Consider the following 26,571-nt stretch of genomic DNA (forward strand, 5'->3'; position numbering starts at 1 on the left):
CTTTTTGTTTTTGAAGCTTTTAGTAGAAAGGGAACAACTTCTACCGGAAAATGTAATCCCCAAATGCCCAGGGATATCCTATACTGTCTTTTTGAATTTCATCTCTGAAGTCCTTGCCGTTGTCCTAGCACTGTTCCCTACCCACTGCCTCCCCAGCTAGCCTCTAGAATTCATACAATGCCAACAGAAGCATGACTACTGGTGCTTCAATATTTTCAGCATATAGATGGATTCACCGACAATGTTTGTTTGACTCCGAAAATATTTTTTACCCTCTTCTAAATGGTTGCCAAAAGACATTTCTATCCAAAATCTTTGAGTCAACAGCTCCATGTAGGCACAATTTAATCCATCATATGAACTCATACAAGTCAATGGAAACTTTTCAGTCCATGACTCATGATACCGTGTCAATTTTTATGAATACCCCTTTGTTAGTGCATAAACGGAAAGGAATCATCAGTGTCTTGATCATAATATCGGAAAATTTTATTTTACTCTTTATTTTTATTTTTTTCACAGTGTGTTTTCTCAATGATGAGTGACTAATTCCATCACTCCTATCAAAGAAATTATGTATCGTGAAATTTCTCAAGTTCTTATACCTAGTTTTCTTCTTTCCTGCCTTTTATTTCCTTTTTACAGAATAAACTTTGTTTTTATAGTGGTTTTATGTTCCCAGTTAAATTGAATAGGAAGCACAGAGAGTTCCCACATCCCCCGTATCCCACCACATACACACAATCTCCACCACCATCAGCATCACTCACCACAGTGGTACATTTGTTACCTGCTTTGACACATCATCACCCAAAGTCTATAGTTTACCTTAGAGTTTACTTCTGGTATTTTCTCCTTTTTTTTGATATGGAGTCTCACTCTGTCATCCAGGCTGGAGTACAGTGGCACAATCTCAGCTCACTGCAACCTCTGCCTCCTGGGTTCAAGCAATTCTCCTGCTGCAGCTTTCTGAGCAGCTGGGATTACAGGTGTACACCACCACACTTGGCTAATTTTTGTATTTTTAGTAAAGATGGAGTTTCCCCACTTTGCCCAGGCTCGTCTCAAACTCCTTACCTCAAGTGATCCACTAGCCTCTCAAAGTGCTGGGATTATAGGCATGAGCCACTGTGCCAGGTACAGTGGTGTTTTCCATTCTATGGTGTGTTAGTCTGTTTTCACACTGCTATAAAGAAGTACCCAACACTGGGTAATTTATAAAGAAGTTTAATTGACTCACAGTTCTACATGGCTGGGGAGGCCTCAGGAAGCTTATAACCATGGCGGAAGGTGAAGCAGACACCTTCTTCACAAGGTGGCAGAAGAGAAAAGTGAGTGAAAAAGGAACGGTCAAACACTTGTAAAACCATCAAGTCTCCCGAGAGAACTCACTATCATGAGAATAGAATGAAGGAAACCTCCCCCATGATCCAATCACCTTCCTCTCTCCACATGTGAGGATTACAATTTGAGATGATATTTGGGTGGAGACACAGAGCCAAACCATATCATACGGGTTTCGACAAACATGTGACATGTACCAACAAATATAGTATTGTACAGAATAGTTTTGCTGTTTAAAAATTTTCTGTTCTAAGACTATTCATTCTCCCCTCTAACTCTTGGCAAAAATTAATCCTTTTACTATCTTCACAGTTTTGCCTTTTCCACAGTGTCATATAGTTGGGACTATACAGTATATAGACTTTTTCTTTTATTTAAATTCATAAATCAAAAGAATGTCTTTATGAAAGAATTTAAGGCTCTTCCACAGGTTTTCATGACTTGATTTCTTTTAAGCACTGTATAATATTCCACTGAGTGTAACATACCTTATTTACCCACTCAGGTACTGAAATATATCTTGGTTACTTTTAAGTTTTGGCAAGTATAAATAAAGCTGCTATAAAAATTTGTGTGTAGGTTTTGTGTGGACATAAATTTTCAGTTCTTTTGGGTAAATATCAAGGAGTGAATGATGAATTTTTTTCTGGTCTTTTTTTTTTTCTACTTTACCTTCAAACAATTCACACCATGATTGATGAACTTTATACTGGAGAGTAAGTTTAGTTTTGTAGGAAACTGTTAAACTGTCTTTCCAAGTGGCTGAATCATTTTGCATACCCACCAGCAATGAATGAAGAGTCCTATTACTCCACATTCTCACCATCATTTGAAGTTCTCAGTTTTTGGATTTCAGTCATTTTAATAGATGTGCAGTAGTATCTCACTGTTGTTTTTTAATATGCAATTACCTAATGATGTATGATGGTGACAATCTTTTCATATGCTTATTTGACATTTGTGTATCTTCTCTACTAAGAAATTTGTTCAGATATTTTCCCCATCTTTTAATCAAGTTGTTCTTTGCATATTTTGGATAACAGTCCTTTATTATGTATGTGTTTTGATAATTTTTCTACAAATCTATGATTTTTCTTATTCTCTTGACATTGTCTTTCACAAAGCAGAAATGTTTAATTTTGATGAAGTCCAGCTCATCAAGTAACTCTTTTGTGGATGCCTTTGGTGTTATGTCTAGAAATTTATCCCCATACCCAACATTATCTAAGATGTATGTTATTTCTATGAATCTTACAGATTTAAATTTTACATACAAGTCTATGATCACTTTTGAGTTAATTTTTGTGACTGGTATAAGGTCTGTGCCTAGATTCATGTTTTTCATTACATGGATGTCCAACTGTTCTAGCACTATTTTTTTTTAAAGACAGTAACTTTGCTCCACTGTCTTGTCTTTTCTCCTTTGTTCAATATCAGTTGACTGTATTTATGTGAATCTATTCTTTGCTCTCTCTTCTGTTCATTGATCTATTTGTCTATTATTTTAACAATACCACACTACTGCTTTTAACACATCTTGAATCAAGTAGTATCAGTGCTCTGACTGTGTACTTCTCCTTAATACTGAGTTCTCTATTCTGAGTTTTTTGCCACTCTGTATAAATGTTAAAATCAGTTTGTCCATGTCTACAATATAACTTGCTGGGATTTTGATTGGTAGTATGTTAAATCTATAGATTAGGTTGGAAAGAACTGACATCTTGACAATATTGACTCTTTCATTCATGAACATGAAATATCTTGATTTATTTAGTTATTTGATATGGTTCATCATGTTTTGGAGTTTTCCTCATATACATCTTGCATATATTCTGTTAGATTTATACCTAGGCATATTTTTATGTTAATGCAAATGGTAGTATTTTTAATTTCAAATCCTACATGTTCATTGGTGATACATAAAAGAAAATAATTGATGTTTATGTACTCATCTTATGTCCTACACCATCATTTATCAGTTCCAGACTTTTCGTTGATTCTTTCAGATTTTATTCCTAGACAAGAATGTCATTTGTGAATAGTTTCATTTATTTTTTGCTAGTCTGTATATTCTTATAATTCCTTTATTTTTTCATAATGCACCATTAAGACTTCCTAGGTAATCCTAAAAAGGAGTAGTGAGAAGAAGAATCCTTGCCTTTTTTCTAATTATAAGGAAAGTTTCAATTTCTCACCATTAAGTGTGATGTTAGGTATAGGTTGTTTGTGTAGATGTTGTTTTTCAAATTGGGGAAGCTGCCTCCTATTCCTTGTATACTAAGCTTCTTTATCATGAATAGGAGTTGGGTTTTGTCTAATGCTTTCTCTACATCTATTGATATGATCATGCAATTTATTCTTCTTTAGCTTAATGTTAGAATTACATTAATTTATTTTTGAATGTTGAACCAGCCTTGCAAACCTGATAGAATTCCATTTGGTCTTGGTTATTGGATTGTATTTACTCATATTTTGATACAAATTATTGCAAAGGTTTATGAGAGGTATTGGTCTACAGTTTTCTTCTCTTGTAATTTTCGTTTTGGTATTAGGGTGATGTTGGTTTCAGAGCATGAGTTAGGAAAAATTCCCTCTGACTCTTCTGAAAGCCTTGTAATTTTGGCTTTCTATGGTGTTTAATCATTGTTTCAACATCTTTAGTAGATAAAAGCTTATTCACATTGTATCTTTGTTCTTGCTTAAGTTTTGGAAGACTGTTTCTTATAAGGAATTGGTCCATTTCATCTAGGCTATCAAATTTGTAGGCATAGAGTTATTCATATTACTCCATTATTGTACTTTTTAAGTCCTTAGGAACTATAATGATATCCTCTCTTTCATTTCTGCTATTATCAATTTGTGTCTACTCTCCTTTATTCTTAGTTAGCCTGGTTGGAGACATTAATTTTATTGGCCTTTTAAAAGAACCAATTTCTAATTTCATTGATTATGTTTATAAATTTCCTTTTTCAATTTAATTGATATCTATTATATTTTTATCCTTTCCTTTTTTATTTGGATTATATTTAATTTTCCTTTTCTAGTTTTGTAAAGTTGAAGCTTAGATAATTATATTTTTCTTCTTTTCCAATACATGTATTTGATTATATAAATTTTCCACTGAGAAACAATTATCCTGCATCTCATAAACTTTTATAAGTTGTATTTTAATCTTAATTTACTTCAAAATATTTTTAAACTTCTCATATTTGTTCTTTGACCCTTGTGTTATATAAAAGTATGTTGTTTAATCTCCAAATAATTTAGTGGATGTTTCAGCTATATTTCTATATTGATTTGTAGTTTATTCCATTCTACTCTGAGCAAACATTGTGTGATTTTTATTCTTTTAAATTTTTTCAGGTGTGTGTTAATGACTCAGAATATGGTCCAACCTGGTGAATATTCTATGTGAACTTGAAACAAATATATAATCTGTTGGTTTGGGATGAAGTAGTAGATAAATTTCAGTTACATCTGATTGATGGTACTGTTGGGTGCAACTACGTCCTTTACTGATTTTCTGATTATTGAATTGGTCATTTCTGAAAGAAGAGTGTGGAAAGTCTATAGGCATTATAGGGGATTTATCTATTTTTTCCTATAGATTTTTGTTTCTTGCATTCCATTCATTTCTGCTTCATATGTCTTGATGCTCTGTTAAGATATCTAACATGCTTACAACACTGAGAATTGTTATGTATTCTCCAAGAACTGATTCTTTTATACTTACATAAAGCCAATCTTTATTTATAATGTTCCTTGCTCTAATGTTTGCTGTTTCTGAAATTAATATAAGTAATTGAACTTTATTTTGATTGTTTGCATGGCATATCTTGCTCTCTCTCTCTCTTTTTTTTTTTTTTTTTGAGACAGAGTCTCACTCTGTCACCCAGGCTAGAGTGCAGTGGCACGATCTCAGCTCACTGCAACCTCCACCTTCTGGGTACAAGCAATTCTCTGCCTCAGCCTCCCAAGTAGCTGGGATTACAGGCGCCCACCACCACACCTAGCTAATGTCTGTATTTTTAGTAGAGACAGGGTTTTACCATCTTGGCCAGGTTGGCCTTAAACTCCCAACCTTATAATCCACCCACCTCAGCCTCCTAAAGTGCTGGGATTACAAGCCTGAGCCACCACGCTCCGCCTGCATGGCATACCTTTCTATATCATTTTGCTTTTAATTTGTATGTGTCTTTAAAGTGATTTTTTTGTAGATAACATACATCCACTTTTTCATCCACTCTGACAAACCCTGTCTTTTAATTGGTGCATTCAGATCATTGACATCTAAAGTGATTATTGATATAGAATTAATATTTATCATATTTGTTACAACTTTTAATTTTTATCTTTTGTTCTTGTTTTGGTCTTCCACTCTTTTTCTGCCTTTTGTGGTTTAATGGAGCATTTCATAAAACTTCATTTTCTCTCCGTTTTTAGCATATCAATTACACTTTTATCTTTATAAATTTTAGTGGTTGCTTTAGATTTTGCAATATATATTTACAGTTCTTCCAAATCTACTTTCTATTAACACTATACAGCTATACATAAGTAATACAAATACCATCTGATAAACAATATTTCTCCAAGCAGAAGAAAGAATTTCAGACCTTTAATACTGGTCTCTAGAGCTAATCCAGTCTGACAAAAATAAAGTAAAAAGAATTCTAAAAAATGAGCAAAGCCTACAAGAATTATGAGATTATGTAAAGCAATCAAACCTAAGGATTATTGGCATTCCTGAAAGAGAATGAGAAAAAGTAAACAATATGGGAAATGTATTTGAGGGAATAATTTAAGAGTATTTTCCTAATCTTCCTAGAGAGGTAGACATCCAGATATTAGAAATCCAGAGAATACCTGTGAGATATCACACAAGATGATTATCACCAAGGCAAATAGTCACCACGGTTTCCAAGGTCAATGTTAAAGGGGAAAAAAAAACACAAAAGCAGCTAGAGAAAAGGGTTAGATCATTTACAAAGGAAACCTCATAAGGCTAACACTGGACTTCTCAGCAGAAACCATGCAATGCAGAAGATATTGGGAGCATATTTTTAGCATTCTTAAAGAAAAGAAATTCCAATGAAGAATTTTATATCTCACGAAACTAAGCTTTATAAACAAAGGAGAAATAAAATGTTTTCCAGACAAGCAAGTGCTAAGGGAATATGACACCACAAGATCAGACTCACAGGAGATCTTTATGGCAGTTCTAAACATGGAAAGAAAAGAACACTTGCTACCACAGAAACACACTTAACTACATAGCCCACTTACACTAAAGCAAAAAAACACAATGAGAATTACAGAGCAAATAGCTAACAACTTCACGATAGGATCAAAACCTCACATATCAATATTAACCTTGACTATAAATGGTGAACACATCCCTCTTAAAAGGCACAGAGTGACAAGTTGGATTTAAAAAAAAAAAGAAAAAAAAGACCTATCTATCTGCTATCTTCAGGATATCCATCTCATACATAACAACACCCATAGGCTCAAAGCATTGGAGAAAGATCTACCACACAAGTGGAAAACTAAAAAGAACAGGGGTCACTGTTCTTATATAAAACAAATGTTAAACTATAAACAGTAAAAAAAAAAAAAAAAAAAAAAGAAAAAGGACAAAGAAGGTCATTACATAATTATAAAGGGTTCAGTTAAACAAGAAGACTTAATTATCCCAACATATATGCACTAAACATTGGAGTACTCAGATTCATAAAATAAGCACATTTAGACCTATGAAAAGACCTACAGGGCTACACAATAATAGTGGTTGACTTCAACACCCCACTGACAGGGTTAGACAGTTCATTGAGAGAGAAAACAAAGAAATTCTGGACTTAAATTCAACACTTGACATAAACCTAACAAACACCTATAGCATACTCAAGCCAAAAACCACAGAATATACATTTTTCTCATTGTCACACAGAAAGTTATCTAAGATTTACCATATGGTCAGCCACTGAGCAAGTCTCAATAAATTCAAACAAATTGAAATCATACCAAACATATTTGGGTGCCACAGTGGGATAAAAAGAGAAATCAATAACAAAAGGATCTCTCAAAAACACACAATTGCATGGAAATCAAACAACTTGCTTTTGAATGACTTTTGGGTAAACAACAAAATTAAGGTAGAAATGAAAAAACTTCTTTGAAATGACTGAAAATAGAGACACAACATACTAAAATTTCTGGGATGCATCAAAAACAGTGTTAATTGGCAAGTTTACAGTGCTAAATGCTAACATCAACTAATAGAAAATTTTCAAATTAATGATCTAACATCACACCTAGGGGAACTAGAAAAATAAGAAGATACTAACCCCAAATCTAGCAGAGGAAAAGAAATATCTAAAATCAGAGCAGAGCTAAATGAATTTGAGACCAAAAAAATCCCTAAAATGAATCAATGAAATGAAAAGTTCACTCTTTGAAATGATAGGCAAGATCAATAGACTTCTAGCTAGACTAACAAAGAAAAAAAGAGAGAAGATGCAAATAAACACAATCAGAAATTTCAAAGGAAACATAACTGATCTCACAGAAATGCAAAATATCCTCAGAGGCAATTATAAATACCTCCATGCACACAAACAAAAAATCTAGAGGAAATGGATAAATTCCTGGAAACATACAACTTCCCAAGATTGAAACTGAAGAAAATTCAAACCCTGAACAGACTTGTAATGAGTTCTAAAATTGAATCAGTAATAGAAAACCTGCTAACCAAAAAGATCCCTGCAACAGGTGTATTCACAGCTAAAATCTACCAGACATACAAAGAACAGCTGGTAACAATCCTACTGGCACTATTCTAAAAAATCTAGGAGGAGAGACTACTCTCTAACTCATTCTACAAAGGAAGAATAATCATGATACTAAAATTTAGTAAAGACAAAATAAGAAAACTACAGACCAATATCATTGATGAACATAGACACAAAAATCCTCAACAAAATACCAGCAAACAAAATTGAGCAGCATATGAAACAGTTAATTCACCAAAATAAAGTAGGCTTTATTCATGGGATGCATGATTGCATTTCAACATTTGCAAATCAATAAAAGTGATTCACCACATAAGCAGAATTAAAAACTACATGATCATCTACATAGATTCAGAAAAAGCCTTCAATAAAATCCAACATGGTTTCATGGTAAAAACCCTCAACAAACTAAGCATTGAAAGAACATACCTCAAAATAATAAAAGCCATCTAACTCCTATTCAACATTGTACTGGAAGTACTAGCCAGAGCATTCAGGCAAGAGAAAAAAATTAAAAGAGAATTCAAATTCACTGACTATGTAATTCTGTACCTAGAAAACCCTGAATACTCTATCAGAAGGCTTTTAGACCTGATAAATGACTTTGGTAAGGTTTTAGGATACAAAATCAATGTACCAAAATCAGCAACATTTCTATACACTAATAACATTCAATCTAAGAGCCAAATCAAGAATGCAATTCCATTTACAATACCCACCCCCCTCCCCCTGCCCTGCCACACACACACGTTTACACAATACCTAGAAATACAGCTAACTAAGGAGGTGAAAACTCTCTGGAAGGAGAACTATGAAACACTACTGAAAGAAATCATGATTTACACAAACAAATGGAAAAACGTTCCATGCTCATAAACTGGAAGAATCGATATTCAAATGGCCATACTGCCCAAAGTGATCTACAGATACAGCGTTATTCCTATCAAACTACCAATTTAATTTTTCACAGAATCAGAAAAAACTATTCTAAAATTCATATGAAACAAAGAGCCTGAACAGCCAAAACAATCCTAAAGAGAAAGAGCAAAGCTGGAGGCATCATATTATCTGACTTTAATCTGTAATACAAGGCTACGGTAACCAAAAGAGCATGGTACTGGTACAAAAATGGACACATAGACCGATGGAACAGAATAGATAACCTAGAAATAAAGCCACACACCTACAGCCAACTGATATTTGACAAAGTCAACAGAAGTAAGCAATAGGGAAAGGATTCCCTGTTAAATTACTGGTGCTGGGATAACTGGCTAGCAACATGAGGAAGAATGGAAAAGGACCCCTGTCTATCACAATATACAAAAATTAACTCAAGATGGACTAAAGACTTAAATTTAAAACCTAGAACTATAAAAATCATAGATGAAAACTTAGGAAACACCAGTCTGAACACTGACTTTGGCAAATAGTTCATGACTAAGCCCCTAAAAGCAATTGCAATAAAAACAAAAAATTGACAAATGGTAACTAATTAATCTAAGGAGCTTCTGCACAGCAAAAGAAACTATCAACAGACTAATCAGACAATCTACACCATGAGAGAAAATATTTGCAAACTCTACATCTGACAGAGGTCTAATATCCAGAATGTGAAAGGAGCTTAAATAAATCAACAAACTTAAAAAAAAATAACTTAATTAAAAAGGGTGCAGGATACACTGGGAAGATGGCCAAATAGGAACAGCTCTGGTCTTCAGCTCCCAGAAAGACTGATGCAGAAAGCAGGTGATTTCTTCATTTCCAGCTGAGGTACCCAGTTCATCTCAATGGGACTGGTTCGATAGTGACTGCAGCCCAAGGAGGGTGAGTCGAAGCAGGGTGGGGTGTCACCTTACCTGGGAAGCTCAAAGGGTTGGGGAATTCCCTCTCCTAACCAAAGGAAGCCACTAGGGACTGTACTATGCACTCCTGCCCAGACACAGCACTTTTCCCACCATCTTCGCAACCCGCAAACCAGGAGATTCCCTCCAGTGCCAATGCCGCCAGGGCCCTGGGTTTCTAGCACAAAAACTGAGTAGTCTTTTGGGCAGACACCAAGATAACCATGGGAGATTTTTTAGTACCCCAGTGGTGCCTGGAACACCAGTGAAATAGAACTATTCACTCCCCTGGAAAGGGGGCTGAATCCAGGCAGTCAAGTGGTCTGGCACAGCATGTCCCACCCACACAGAGCCCAGCAAGCTAAGATACAATGGATTGATATTCTCACTGCCAGCAGAGCAGTCTGAGCTTAATCTGGGACACTTAAGCTTGGCAGGGGGAGGGGCATCTACCATTGCTGAGGTCTGAGTAGGTAGTTTTACTCTTACTGTGTAAATAAAGCCACCTGGAAGTTCAAACTGGCAGAGCTCACTGCAGTGCAGCAAAGTCACTGTGGCCAGACTGTCTCTCTAGATACCCTCCTCTCTGGGCAGGGCATCTCTGAAAAAAAAAAAAAAATGCAGCAGCCCCAGTCAGGGACTTACAGATAAAACCCCCACCGCCCTGGGACAGAGGACCTGGTAGAAGGGTTGGTTGTGGGCACAGCTTCAGCAGACTTAAACATCCCTGCCTGGTAGCTCTGAAGAGAGCACTAGATCTTCCTGCACAGCATTCAGGCTCCAATAAGGGACAGACTGCCTCCTCAGGTAGATTGCTGACCCCCCTGTGTCCTGACTAGGAGACACCTCCCAGTAGGGGCCAATAGAAACCTCATACAAGAGAGCTCTGACTGGCATCTGGCAGGTACCCCTCTGGGACAAAGCTTCCAGAGGAAGGAACAGGCAGTAATTTTTGCTGTTCTGCAGCCTCCACCGGTGATATCCAGGCAAACAGGATCTGGAGTGGACCTCCAGCAAACTCCAGTAGACCTGTAGTAGAGGGGCCTGCCTGTTAGAAGAAAAACTAACAAACAGAAAGAAATAGTATCAACATCAACAAAAAGGATGACCACTCAGAGACCCCCTTCAAAGGTCACTGACTTCAAAGACCAAAGTTAGATAAATCCATGAAGATGGGAAGAAACCAGTGCAAAAAGGCTGAAAATTCCAAAATCTAGAACACTTCTTCTCCTCCAAAGGATCACAGCTCCTCGCCAGCAAGGGAAAACTAGATGGAGAATGAGTTTGACGAACTGACAGAAGTAGGCTTCGGAAGGTGGGTAATAACAAACGCCTCCGAACTAAAGGGGCATGTTCTAACCCAATGCAAGGAAGCCAAGAACCTTGAAAAAAGGTTAGACTAATTGCTAACTAGAATAACCAGTTTAGAAGAATATAAATGACCTAACGAAGCTGAAAAACACAGCACAAGAACTTCGTGAAGCATACATAAGTATCAATAGCCAAATCGATCAAATGGAAGAAAGGATATCAGAGATTAAAGATCAACTCAGTGAAATAAAGCCAGAAGAAAAGATTAGAGAAGAAAGAGTGAAAAGTATGAACAAAGCCTCCAAGAAATATGGGACTACGTGAAAGGATCAAATCTAAGTTTGACTAGTGTACCTGAAAGTGAAAGGGAGAATGGAACCAAGTTGGAAAACACTCTTCAGGATATTATCCAGGAGAATTTCCCCAACCTAGCAAGGCAGGCCAACATTCAAATTCAGGAAATACAGAGAACAGTACAAAGATACTCCTTGAGAAGAGCAACCCCAAGACACATAATTGTCAGATTCCCAAAGGATGAAATGAAGGAAAAAATGATAAGGGCAGCCAGGAGAAAGGTCAAGATACCTACAAAGGTAAGCTCATCAGACTAACAGTGGATCTCGCAGAAACCATACAAGCCAGAAGAGAGTGGGGGCCAATATTCAACATTCTTAAAGAAAAGAATTTTCAGCCCAGAATTTCATATCCAGCCAAACTAAGTTTCATAAGCGAAGGAGAAATAAAAGCTTTCACAGACAAGCAAATGCTGAGAGATTTTGTCACCACTAGGCCTACCTTACAAGATCTCCAGACAGAAGCACTGAATGTGGAAGGGACAACCGGTACCAGCCAATGTAAAAACGTACCAAATTGTGAAGACCATCGACACTATGAAGAAACTGCATCAACTAACGAGCAAAATAACCAGCTAGCATCAAAAGGACAGGATCGAAATCACACATAACAATATTAACCTTAAATGTAAATAGACTAAATGCCCCAATTAAAAGACACAGACTGGCAAATTGGATAAAGAGTCAAGACCCATCAGTGTGCTGTATTCAGGAGATACATCTCACATGCAAAGACACACAGGCTCAAAATAAAGAGATGGAGGAAGATTGACCAAGCAAATGGAAAGCAAAAAAGCAGGGGTTGAAATCCTAGTCTCTGATAAAAAGGACTTTAAAACAACAAAGATCAAAAGAGACAAAGAAGGGCATTACATAATGGTAAAGGGATCGATGCAATAAAAAGAGTTAACTATCCTAAAAATATATCCACCCAATATAGGAGCATGAGATTCATAAAGCAAGTTCTTAGAGACCTACAGAGAGATTTAGACTCCCACACAATAATAGTGAGAGATTTTAACCCTCCCCTATCAATATTAGACAGATCAATGAAACATAAAATTAACAAGGAGATCCAGAAGTTGAACTCAGTTCTGGACCAAGTGGACCTAATAGACATCTACAGAAGTCTCCACCGCAAATCAACAGAACATAAGTTCTTCTCAGCACCACATTTCACTTATTCTAAAATCGACAACATAATTGGGAGTAAAACACTCCTCAGCAAATGCAAAAGAAAGGAAATCAGAACAAACAGTCTCTCAGACCATAGTACAATCAAATTAGAACTCAGGATTAAGAAACTCACTCAAAACTGCACAACTACATGCAAAACAAACAAGCTGCTCCTGAATGACTACTGGGCAAACGACAAAATTAAGGCAGAAATAAAGATATCCCTTAAAACCAATGAGAACAAAGACATATCATACCAGAATCTCTGGGACACATTTAAAGCAGTGTGTAGAGGGAAAGTTATAGCACTAAATGCCCACGAGAGAAAGCAGAAAAGATCTAATATCAACACCCTAACATCACAATTAAAAGAACTAGAGAAGCAAGAACAAACAAATTCAAAAACTAGTAGAAGACAATAAATAATTAAGATCAGAACAGAACTGAAGGAGATAGACACACACAAAAACCCTCCAAAAAAAAAAAAAAAACAATGAATTCAGAAGATGGTTTTTTTGAAAAGATCAACAAAATTGATTGCTAACCAGACTAATAAAGAAGAAAAGAGGGAAGAATCAAATAGCTGCAATTAAAAACAATAAAGGGGATATCACCACTGATCCCACAGAAATACAAACTACCATCAGAGAATACTATAAACACCGCTACACAAATAAACTTGAAAATCTAGAAGACATGGATAAGTTCCTGGACACATAAACCTTCCCAAGATGCAACCAGAAAGAGGTTAAATCCCTGAATAGACCAATAACAAGTTCTGAAATTGAGTCAGTAATTAATAGCCTACCAACCTAAAAAGTCCAGGACCAGACAGATTCACAGCCGAATTCTGTGACAGGAACAAAGAAGAGCTGGTACCATTTCTTCTAAAACTAGTCCAAACAATCAGATAAAAAGAATCTTCCTAACATCATCCTGATACCAAAACCTGGCAGAGACACAACAAAAAAGGAAAATTTTAGGTCAATATCCTCGATGAACATCGATGTGAAAATCCTCAATAAAATACTGGCAAACAGAATCCAGCAGCACATCAAAAAGCTTATCCACCATAATCAAGTTGGTTTCATCACTGGGATGCAAGACTGGTTTAACATAAACAAATCAATAAACATAATCCATCACATAAGCAGAACCAATGACAAATATCACATGAATATTTCAACAGATGCTGAGAAGGCCATCAACAAAATTCAACAGCCCTTCCTGCTAAAAACTCTCAATAAACTCGATATTAATGGAACATATCTAAAAGTAAGAGCTATTTATGACAAACCCACAGCTAATACCATATTGGTTGGACAAAAACTGGAAGCATTTTCTTTGAAAACCAGCATAAGACAAGGATTCCCTCACCACTCCTATTCAACACAGTATTGAAAATTCTGGCCAGGGCAATGAGGCAAGAGAAATAAAGGGTATTCAATTAGGAAAAGAGGAAGTCAAATTGTCTTTGTTTGCAGATGACATCATCATTTGTTTGCAAATCCCATCATCTCAGCCCAAAATCTCCTTAAGCTGATAAGCAACTTCAGCAAAGTCTCAGGATAAAAAATCAATGTGCAGAAATCACAAGCATTCCTATACATCAAGAACAGCAAGCCAAATCGTGAGTAAACTGCCATTCACAATTGCTACAGAGAAAATTAAATACTTAGGAATAAAACTTAAAAGGGATGTGAATGACCTCTTCAAAGAGAACTACAAACCAGTGCTCAAGGAAATAAGAGAGGATACAAACAAAGGGAAAACATTCCATGCTCATGGATAGGCAGAATTAATATCATGAAAATGGCCATACTAGCCAATGTAATTTATACATTCACTGCTGCCCCCATTAAGCTACCATAGAGTTTCTTCACAGAATTGGAAAAAACTACTTTGAATTTCATATGGAACCAAAAAAGAGCCTGCATAGCCAAGACAATTCTAAGCAAAAAGAACAAAGCTGGAGTCTCACACTACCTGATTTCAAACTATACTACAAGTCTACAGTAACAAAAATAGCATGGTACTGGTACCAAAACAGAGATATAGACCAATGGAACAGAACAGAGGCATCACAAATAATGCCACACACCTACAACCATCTGATCTTTGACAAACCTGATAATAAGCAATGGGGAAAGAATTTTCCCTGTTTAATAAATGGTGTTGGGAAAACTGGCTAGCCATGGGGAGAAAGCTGAAACTGGATCCCTTCCTTACACCTTACACAAAAATTAACTCAGGATGGATTAAAGACTTAAACATAGGACCTAAAACCATAAAAACCCTAGAAGAAAACCTAGGCAATGTCATTCAAGATATGGGTATGGGCAAAGCAATGGCAACAAAAGCCAAAATTGACAAATGGGATCTAATTAAACTAAAGAGATTCTGCACAGCAAAGGAAGCTATCATCAGAGTAAACAGGCAACCTACAGAATGGGAGAAAAAGGTTGCAGTCTATTTATGTGACAAAGGGCTAACATTCAAAATCTACAAATAATAAACAAATTTATGATGTTTGCAAGAAAAAAGCAAATAACCCTATCAAAAAGTGGATGAAGGATATGAACAGACACTTCTCAAAAGAAGACATTTATGTGGCTAACAAACATGAAAAAAAAATCTCATCATCACTGGTCATTAGAGAAATGTAAATAAAAACCACAATGAGATACCATCCCATGCCAGTTAGAGTGGTAATCATTAAAAAGGCAGGAAACAACAGATGCTGGAGAGAATGTGGAGAAATAGGAACACTTTTACACTGTGGGAGTGTAAATTAGTTCAACCAATGTGAAAGACAGTGTGGTGATTCCTCAAGGATCTAGAACTAGAAATACCATTTGACCCAGTAATCCCATTACTGGGTATATACCCAAAGAATTAGAAATCATTCTACTATGAAGACACGTGCATACATATGTTTATTGTGGCACTGCTCACAAGAGCAAAGACTTGGAACCCAACAAAAATGCCCATCAATGTTAGACTGGATTTAAAAAAATTTGACACATATATACCATGAAATACTATGCAACCATAAAAAAGGATGCATTTGATATGCTCCAAGATGGCTGAATAGGAACAGCTCTGGAGTGCAGTTCCCAGCAAGAATGCAGAGAGTGAGTGATCACCACATTTCCAAACAAGTTTTTACCGCCCACAGACCAGGAGATTCCTGGGTGGAACATCACCACAATCAGCCAGTGCAGCAGGTCTCCACACAAAAACTCACCCAAATCTGGGTGACTGTTTCAACTGTCAACTGGAACACCTGGGAGACAGAGTCAACCATTCAACTGAAAAAAAGGGGGCTGAAACAGGGAGGCAGGTGATCTGGCTAGGCGGGTCCCGCCCCCACAAAGACCAGCAATCTGAAACACTCTGGATTGAGAGTTTCACAGCAAGCACAGCTGGCCCCAGGAAGGTCCAGCTCTGTTGGGGGAAGGGTGTCAGCTATTACTGAGGCACTCTGCCACTACCGAGGCACTCCGCCACTACCGAGGCACTCCGCCACTACCGAGGCAGTTCTAACTATACCTCTATAAACAAAACCACAAGGAAGTTCACACAGCAGCTGGGCAGAGCCAATGTGAGCTCAGCAACGCCTCTGCAGGCAGACTAGGCTACCTCCTCACTGGGCAGGACATCTTGGAAAAAAGGCAGCAGCACATTAGGAACTTATAAATAAAGCCCCACCTTCCCAGGACAGAGCACCTAGGAAAAAAAGGCAGTTATCAGTTATGCTGCAGTAGACTTAAATGTACCTGCCCAGCAGTTCTGAACAGAACAACAGAGCTCACAGCTCAGCACTTGAGCCCCTGTAAGGGACAGACTGTCTTCTCAAGCAGCTCCCTGACCCCCATATATCCAAAGAGACACCTCATAAAGGAGAGCTCAGGCTGACATCTGGTGGGTACCCTTCTGGGACAAAGATAACAGAAAAAGAAACCAGCAGCAACTCTTACTGTTCTGCAGCTGCCGCAGGTGATCCCCAGGCAAGCAGGGTCTGGAGTAGACCTCCAGCAGTCCTACAGCAGAGGGGCCTGACTGTTAGAAGGAAAACTAAAAAACAGAAAGAAATAAATTCATCATCAACAAAAGGGACATCCACTCAGAGACCCCATCCGAAAATCACCAACTACAAAGACCACAGGTAGATAAAAACACAAATATGGGAAGAAAGCAGTGTAAAACGGATGAAAACACCCAAAACCAGAATGCCTCTCCTCCTCCAAGAGATCACAACTCCTCACCAGCAAAGAACAAGGCTGGATGGAGAATGAGTCTGATGAATTGACAGAAACAGGCTTCAGAAAGTGAGTAATAACAAACTTCTCCGAGCTAAAAGAACATGTTCTAGCCCAATGCAAAGAAACTAAGAACCTTGATAAAAGGTTTGACAAAATGCTAACGAGAATAACCAGCTTAGAGAAGAATATAAATGAATTGATGGAGCTGAAAAACACAACACAAGAACTTCGCGAAGCATATACAAGTTTCAATAGCCAAATTGACCAAACAGAAGAAAGGATATCAGAGATTGAAGATCAACTCAAATAAATCCAGAAGAAAAGATTAGAGAAAAAAGAGAAAAGAAATGAATAAAGCCTTCAAGAAATATGGAATTATGTGAAAAGACCTAATCTACATTTGATATGTTTACCTGAATGTGACGGAGAGAATGAATCCAAGCTGGAAAACACTCTTCAGGATATTATCAAGGAGAACTTTCCCAACCCCCAGCAGGGCAGGCCAATATTCAAGTCCAGGAAATACAGAGAACACCACAAATATATTCCTCAAGAAGAGCAACCCCAAGGCACATAATCATCAGATTCACCAGGGTTGAAATGAAGGAAAAAATGCTAAAGGCAGCCAGAAAGGAAGGTTGGGTTACCCACAAAGGGAAGCCCATCAGACTCACAGCGGATCTCCCCACGGAAACCCTACAAGCCAGAAGAGAGTGGGGGCCAATATTCAACATCCTTAAAGAAAAAAAACTTTCAACCTATAATTTCATATCCAGTCAAACTAAGCTTCATAAGCAAAGGAGAAATAAAATTCTTTATGAACAAGCAATTGCTCAGAGATTTCATCACCACCAGGCCTGCCTTACAAGAGCTCCTGAAAGAAGCACTAGACAAGGAAAGGAACAACCAGTACCAGCCACTCCAAAAACTTACCAAATGGTAAAGAGCATTGACACAATGAAGAAACTGCATCAACTAATGGGCAAAACAACCAGCTATCATCAAAATGGCAGGACCAAATTCACATATAACAATATTAACCTTAAATGTAAAAGGGCTAAATGCCCCAATCAAAAGACACAGACTGGCAAATTGGATAAAACGTCAAAACCCATTGGTGTGCTGTATCCAGGAAACCCATCTCATGTGCAAGGATACATATAGGCTCACAATAAAGATATGGAGGAAGATTTACTAAGCAAATGGAGAGCAAAAAAAGACAGGAGTTGCAATCCTAGTTTCTGATAAAATAGACTTTAAATCAACAAAGATAAAAGGTACAAAGAAGGGCATTACATAATGATAAAAGGATCAATGCAACAAGAAGGGCTAAGGATCCTAAATATATGTGCACCCAGTACAGGAGCACCTGGATACATAAAGCAAGTTCTTAATGACCTGCAAAGAAACTTACACTCCCACAAAATAATAGTGGGAGACTTTAACACTCCATTGTCAATATTAGACAGATCAATGAGACAGAAAATTAACAAGGATATCCAGGACTTGAACTCATATCTGGGCCAAGCAAACCTAATGGACATTTACAGAATTCTGCACCCCAAATCCACAGAATATATATTCTTCTCAGCACCACATCACACCTACTCCAAAACTGACCACATAATTGGAAGTAAATCACTCCTCAGCAAATGCAAAAGAATGGAAATCATAACAAACAGTCTCTCAGACCACAGTGCAATCAAATTAGAACTCAGGATTAAGAAACTCACTCCGAACCACACTTCATGGAAACTAAACAACTGGCTCTTGAATGTCAACTGGATAAACAATGAAATGAAGGCAGAAATAAAGATGTTCTTTGAAAGCAATGAGAACTAAGAAACAATGTACTAGAATCTCTGGGATACATTTAAACCAGTGTCTAAAGGAAAATTCATAGCAATAAATGCCCATCAGAGAAACAAGGAAATATCTAAAATCAACACCCTATCATCGAAATTGAAACCGCTAGAGGAGCAAGATCAACAAACCTCAAAAGCTAGCAGAAGACAAGAAATAACTAAGATTAAAGCAGAACTGAAGGAAATAGAGACATTAAAAAAAAACCCTTAGAAAAAAAATCAATAAATCCAGGAGCTGGTTTTTTTAAAAGATCAACAAAATAGACAGACCACTAGCCAGATTAATAAAAGAGCGAAGAATCAAAAAAATGCAACAAAAAACCATAAAGGGGATATCACCACAATTCCACAGAAACACAAACTACCATCAGAGGTTACTACAAAGAACTCTATGCACATAAACCAGTAAACCTGGAAGAAATGGATAAATTCCCGGACACTTGCACCCTCCCAAGCCTAAACCAGGAAGAAGTCAAAACCCTGAATAAACCAATAACAAGGGCTGACGTTGAGAGAGCAGATAATAGCCTACAAAAAAAAAAAAAGAAAGGAAAAGGCCCAGGTCCAGATGTGCTCACAGCTGAATTCTACCAGACATACAAAGAGGAGCTGGTACCATTTCTTCTGAAACTATTCCAAACAATACAAAATGATGGAATCCTTCCTGAATCATTTTACAAGACCAACATCATCCTCATACCCAGCAGAGACTCAACAGGAAAAGAAAACTTTATGCCAATATCCATGATAAACACAGATGAGAAAATCTTCAATAAATACTGGCAAACTGATTGCAATAGCATATTAAAAATCTTATCCATCACAATCAAGTAGGCTTCATGCCAGGGATGCAAGGCTGGTTTAACATATGCAAGTCTATAAATGTAATTCACCACATAAACAGAACCAAAGACAAAAACCACATGATTATCTCAATTGATGCAGAGAAGGCCTTCGACAAAATTCAACAGCCCTTTATGCTAAAAACCCTCAATAAACTAGGTATCGATGGAACGTATCTCAAAATAATAAAAGCTATTTATGACAAACCGACAGCCAATATCATACTGAATGGGCAAAAACTGGAAGCATTCCCTTTGAAATCCGGCACTAGACAAGGATGCCCTCTCTCACCACTCCTATTCAATATAGTACTGGAAGTTCTAGCCAGAGCAATCAGGCAAGAAAAAGAAATAAAGGGTATTCAATTAGGAAAAAATTTCAATAGATGCAGAGAAGGCCTTTGACAAAATTCAACAGCCCTTTATGCTAAAAACTCTCGATAAACTACGTATCAACTGAATGTATCTCAAAATAATAAAAGCTATTTATGACAAGCCCACAGCCAATATCATACTGAATGGGTAAAAACTGGGAGCATTCCCTTTGAAATCTGGCACTAGACAAGGATGCCCTCTCTCACCACTCCTATTCAACGTAGTATTGGAAGTTCTAGTCAGAGCAATCAGGTAAGAAAAAGAAATAAAGGGTATTCAATTAGGAAAGGAGGAAGTCAAATTGTCTCTATTTGCAGATGACATGATTGTATATTTAGAAGACCCCATTGTCTCAGCACAAAATCTCCTCAAACTGATAAGCAACTTCAGCAAAGTCTCTGGATACAAAATCAATGTGCAGAAATCACAAGCATTCCTATACACCAATAACAGACTTAAAGAGAGCCAAATCAAGAAGGAACTGCCATTCACAATTGCTACAAAGAGAATAAAATACCTAAGAATACAACTAACAAAGGATGTAAAGGATTTCTTCAAGGAGAACCACAAACCACTTCTCAAGGAGATAAGAGAGGACACAGATGGAAAAACATTCTATGCTCATAGTTAGGAAGAATCAGTATCGTGAAAATGGCCATACTGCCCATAGTAATTTATAGATCCAATGCTATCCCCTTCAAGCTACCTATGACCCTCTTCACAGAACTGGAAAAAACCACCATAAACTTCATATGGAACCAAAAGAGAGTGCACATAGCCAAGTCAATTCTAAGCAAAAAGAACAAAGCTGGAGGCATCACGCTACCTGATTTCAAACTATACTACAAGGCTACAGTAATCAAAACAACATGGTACTGGTACCAAAACAGAGATATAGATCAATGGAACAGAACAGAGGCCTTGGAGGCAACACTACACATGTACAACCATCTGATCTTTGACAAACCTGACAAAAGCAAGAAATGGGGAAAGGATTCCCTGTTTAATAAATGGTGTTGGGAAAACTGGCTAGCCATGTGCAGAAAGCAGAAACTTGACCCCTTCCTGATACTTTACACTAAAATTAACTCCTGATGGATTAAAGACTTAAACATAAGACCTAATACCATGAAAACTCTAGAAGAAAACCTAGGCAAAACCATTCAGGACATAGGCATAGGCAAGGACTTCATGACTAAAACACCAAAAGCATTGGCAACAAAAGCCAAAATAGACAGATGGGATCTAATTAAACTCCAGAGCTTCTGCACAGCAAAAGAAACAATCATTAGAGCGAACTGGCAACCAACAGAATGGGAAGAAATTTTTGCAATCTACCCATCTGACAAAGGGCTAATATCCAGAATCCACAAAAAATTAAAACAGATTTACAAGAAAAAAAACACAAACATTCAAAAGTGGGTAAAGGACATGAACAGATGCTTTTCAAAAGAAGACATATATGAGGCCAAAAAACATATGAAAATATTCTCATCATCACTGGTCATTAGAAAAATGCAAATCAAAACCACATTGAGATACTATCTTACGCCAGTTAGAGTGACAATCGTTAAAAAGTCTGGATACAACAGATGCTGGAGAGGATGTGGAGAAATAGGAACACTTTTACACCGTTGGTGGGAGTGTAAATTAGTTCAACCATTGTGGAAGACAGTGTGGCCATTCCAAAGACCTAGAAATTGAAATTCCATTTGACCCAGCAATTACATTTCCAGGTATATACCCAAAGGATTATAAATCATTCTACTATAAAGACACATGCACATGTATGTTCATCGTGGTACTGTTTACAATAGCAAAGACCTGGAACCAACCCAAATGCCCATCAATGATAGACTGGACAAGGAAAATGTGGCACATATACACCAGGTAATACTATGCAGCCATAAAAATCTTGTGAGTTCATGTCCTTTGTAGGGACATGGATCAATCTGGAAAGTCATTCTCAGCAAAATGACACAAGAACAGAAAATCAAACACCATATGTTCTCACTCATAGTCTGGTGTTGAACAATGAGAACACATGGACACAGGGAGTGGAGCATCACACACTAGGGTCTGTTGGGAGGGACTAGGGGAGGGACAACAGGGGGTAGGGAGTTAGGGAGGGATAACCTGGGGAGAAATGCCAGATATAGGTGACAAGGATGGAGGCAGCAAACCACATTGCCCTGTATGTACCTATGCAACAATCCTGCATGTTCTGCACATGTACCCCAGAACCTAAAGTGCAGTAAAATATTTTTTAAAATCTTAATGTGTTAAATTTTAATTAAATTAATTAAAAAACACCAATTAACATGTTAATTTAATTAAAAATTAACATTTTTCAGTACTCAGACTGTCCATTTGAACAGATCTCTCATTATGTAAATTAAAGCTTGATAATATTACTTAAAATGTACAATGTTAAATAAAACATAAGATATGGAATAACTTATTCTTTCTGGTTGAATTTCTGTAACATAGATGGTAGAGATGATAAATGTCAAAGAGTGAGTAAAAAGGGATACAACATATTAACTATGGTATGACAGGGATTTCTGGTAATTTTTATGGCTTTGTAATTGACAAACATTGTAATTAACAAACTTACTAACAATGAGTATATAATACATTTGTCTAAGTTTTTTAAAGGAAAAAACATATGTAGAATATATGATACACAACAACAGCAAAAAAAAAAAAAAAACAATGAGTTCACGTCCTTTGCAGGGACATGGATGAAGCTGGAAACCATTCTCAGCAAACTAACACAAGAACAGAAAACCAAACACCACTTGTTCTCACTTATATGTGGGAGTTGACAATGAGAACACAGGGACTCAGGGAGGGGAACATCACACACCAGGGCCTACTGGCAGGTGGAGGGTTAGGGGAAGGATAGCATTAGGAAAAATACCTAATGTAGATGACCAGTTGATGGGTGCAGCAAACCACCATGGCACGTGTATACCTATGTAACAAACCTGCACATTTGCACATGTACTCCAAAACTTCAAGTATAATAAAAACAAAATAAAGTAAAATATTATATAAAATATTAAAAGGGTGCAAAGGACATTAACAGAAACTTCTCAGAAGACGATGTACAGGCAGCCAACAAGTACATGAGAAAATGCTCAACGTCACTAAACAGAGAAATGTAAATCAAAACCACAATAAAATATCGTCTCACAATAGTCAGAATGGCTATTAACTAAAAGGTCAAAAAATAACAACAAATGTTTTCAAGACTACAGAGAAAAAGGATTGTTTATGAGAATGTAAATTAGTTCAGACACTGTGGAAATCAGTTTGGAGATTTCTCAAAGAACAAAATATAGAAATACCACTCACTACAGCAATCCCATTACTAGTTATATACCCAAAGGAAAATAGATCATTCTGTCAAAAACATATACTTGTACGTGTTTTTACAGCGCTATCCACAATAGCAAAGACATGGAATCACCTAGATGTCCATCAGTGGTGGATTGGATAAAGCAACTGTAGTATACATACATCATGAAATACAATGCAGCTATAAAAATGAATAAAATCATGACTTTTGCAGTGACGTGGATGCAACTAAGGCCATTATCTTAAGTGAATTAATGCAGAACAGAAAACCAAATACCAAATATTCTTACTAACAAATGAGAGCTAAATATTGGGTATACATGGACATAAAGATGGGAATGACAGACACTGGGGACTACAAGAAGGGGCAGGAATGGAGAGGGCAAGGGTTGAAAAGTTACTACAGGGTCCTATGCTCACTACTTGGGTAACAGGTTCAACTATACCCCAAACCTCAGCATCATGCAATATAACCTCCCATCTGGGATATTATTGCTGTTACTCATTTCATTTACATATAATCATACATAAGCATGTATATAAATGAATATATTTTTGCTTTTATTATTTTTAACAAAATATTATTTTAGATTAAAATAAGAAAAATAAAACTCATTTCACTTTCACTTATTCCTTCTTAGATGCTCTCTCTAAGAAGGAATAAAGTAAAAGCAGGTTTCTAACCTATGTTATTTTTCATGTCTCTGAAAAACTTCTTGTGACACTTCTGGCAAATCAGGTCTACTGGCAACATTTTTTTTTATTTTTGAGAAAATTTCATTTCTCTCTCACTTTTGAAGTATAATTTTTAAGCTTCAGAATTATAGGTTGATGGGTTTTGCTACATATTTTACTTCTCTCTTCTTTTTTGCATGGTTTGTGAGAAGTCAGATGTATTTCTTACCCCTGTTCACCTATAGGTAAGATATTTTCCCTGCTGACTTCTAAGATTTTTTTTTTTTAATCTTTGGTTTTCTATAGTTTGAAAGTCATATCCATAGGGGTATTTTTCTTTTACATTTATTATATTCGATTTTCCCTGAACTTCTTGGATTGGTGGTTTAGAGTTTCACATTAATTTGAGGCTATTTCAGTCATTGTTGCTTCAAATCTTGCTTTTTTTCTTTTCTCTCTACCTTCTCCTTTGAGCATTCCAATCATGCACATATTACATGTTTTGCTGTGGTCTAAAGGTTCTTGGATATTCTGCTGTTTTCTTCTATCTTTTTTCCTCTTTGCTTTTCTAGTTTAGAAGTTTCTATTGTCATAGCCTCAAGTTCAGATATTCTTTTCTCAGTTGTATACAGTTTACTAGTTAACCTATCAAAGGCATTTTTAATTTCTGTTACAGTGGTTTTGATCTCTAGTATTTCTCTTTTATCCTCTCAGAATTTCTATCTTACCACTTACATTATCCATTTTTTAATCTTGCCTTTTTTTTCTGTTAGCGCGTTTAGCATATTAATCACAATTATTTTAAATTACTAGTCTGATAATTCCAATATCCCTTTCATCTTTTGGATTTGGTTCTGATGCTTTCTCTGCCTTTTTAAGCTATGTTTTTTGCCTTCTAGTATTCCTTTTAATGTTTTTTGTTAAAATATGGACATGTTACATTGGGTAAAAGAAACTGGTTAATAGATCTTTTGTAATACAGGGTTACATTATGTGCAGATGGAAATCATTCTACAGTCCTATGATTAAGTCCCAGTCTTTTGGTGATCCTTCTCTGTACTGTGAACTTCATCAGTGTTTCTCAGCATTTCTCTCCCTTAAATGGGGCAGGATATCTGTAGGGGACTGGATTTGTGTATTTTCCTTCCCCTACATGAAAAGCTAAAGGGAACCAGAGTGGAGCATTTTCCTTCCTTTAGGTAGGTTATGCACTTCATTAGCTCAGCAGGTAAGTATTTGGTTAAAGAATTTCTCCTAAGACCAGGCTGTTTTAAGAATTGAGGCCAGATGAGGTGACTCAAGCCTATAATCTCAACACTTTTGGAAAATAAGCCAGAAGGATCCCTTAAACCCAGGAGTTCAAGACTAGCCTGAACAACAAGCAAGCCCCATCTCTAAAACAATAATGAAAAAATGAGCCAGGCATTGTGGCATGCACTCATAGTCCCATCTACTCAGGAGCGTAAGGCAGGAGGATCGCTTGAGCCCAGGAGATCCTCATGCCACTGCTCTCTAGCCTAGGCAATAAAGCAAGATCGTTTCTCAAAAAAAAAAGGGCTGACAGATTTCAAAATGGTTCCTTTTTACTTCCTCCTGCTGGAAATTACCAGACCATCATCCTAACAAGTACAAAGTTGAGCAAACTTAGATCTATAAGAAAGTGAAGTCAGAGGGCAAATTGCTACACCAAAATTGAAGAAACAGAGAGGCAGTTACAGAGAATCACAACTCACTGGAGCAGAAATTTTTATAGGTACAAATATAGGGTAGAAAACCTGAACTTTAATTGATGAATTGTTGATGTCTGAGAGTTAAAAACTCCAGGGAAACTCAGAAATTTGATGCATCTGCTACACTTTTGTACGGTTACCTCCAGGAGCTGGAACAAGTTCTCACAGTAATTATCAGAATAAAATTCATTCTGGCTTCAAGAAGGGCAAGAAGGAAAAGAAGAATTTTGAAATATACGAGAGAATTCTTCTTAGCAAGGACTTCCCTCATAAGAAACTAGTTACCAGAACCTAACTTACTGTGATTTTATCAGGGTCCAACTGATCTGAGAAAAGGGAAATACCTAACTCCAGCCACCTCTAGCCATTCTATTATAACTAAGGGGAGATTTAAAACAAAACAAAACAAAACTAGGAAACATTCCTCACAGTCACCATCCAGAGGCACAGATTCACCAAAAGGTTAAGACCTAACCATAAGATAACAAGCTCCCATTCCCCCATGCCTTACCACCATATTACTAAAAACCTACTTACATCGGTTTATCATGTTCAACTATCAAGAAAAAATTACAAAGCATGTTCAAAGGCAAAAAAGATAATTTGAAAAGACAGAGCACATATCAGAGCCAGATATGGA

The sequence above is a fragment of the Aotus nancymaae genome, unplaced genomic scaffold, assembly GCF_030222135.1.
Source record: "Aotus nancymaae isolate 86718 unplaced genomic scaffold, 86718_ANA_hifiasm-v0.15.2.pri h1tg000033l, whole genome shotgun sequence".
NCBI classification, from domain to species: Eukaryota; Metazoa; Chordata; class Mammalia; order Primates; family Aotidae; genus Aotus; species Aotus nancymaae.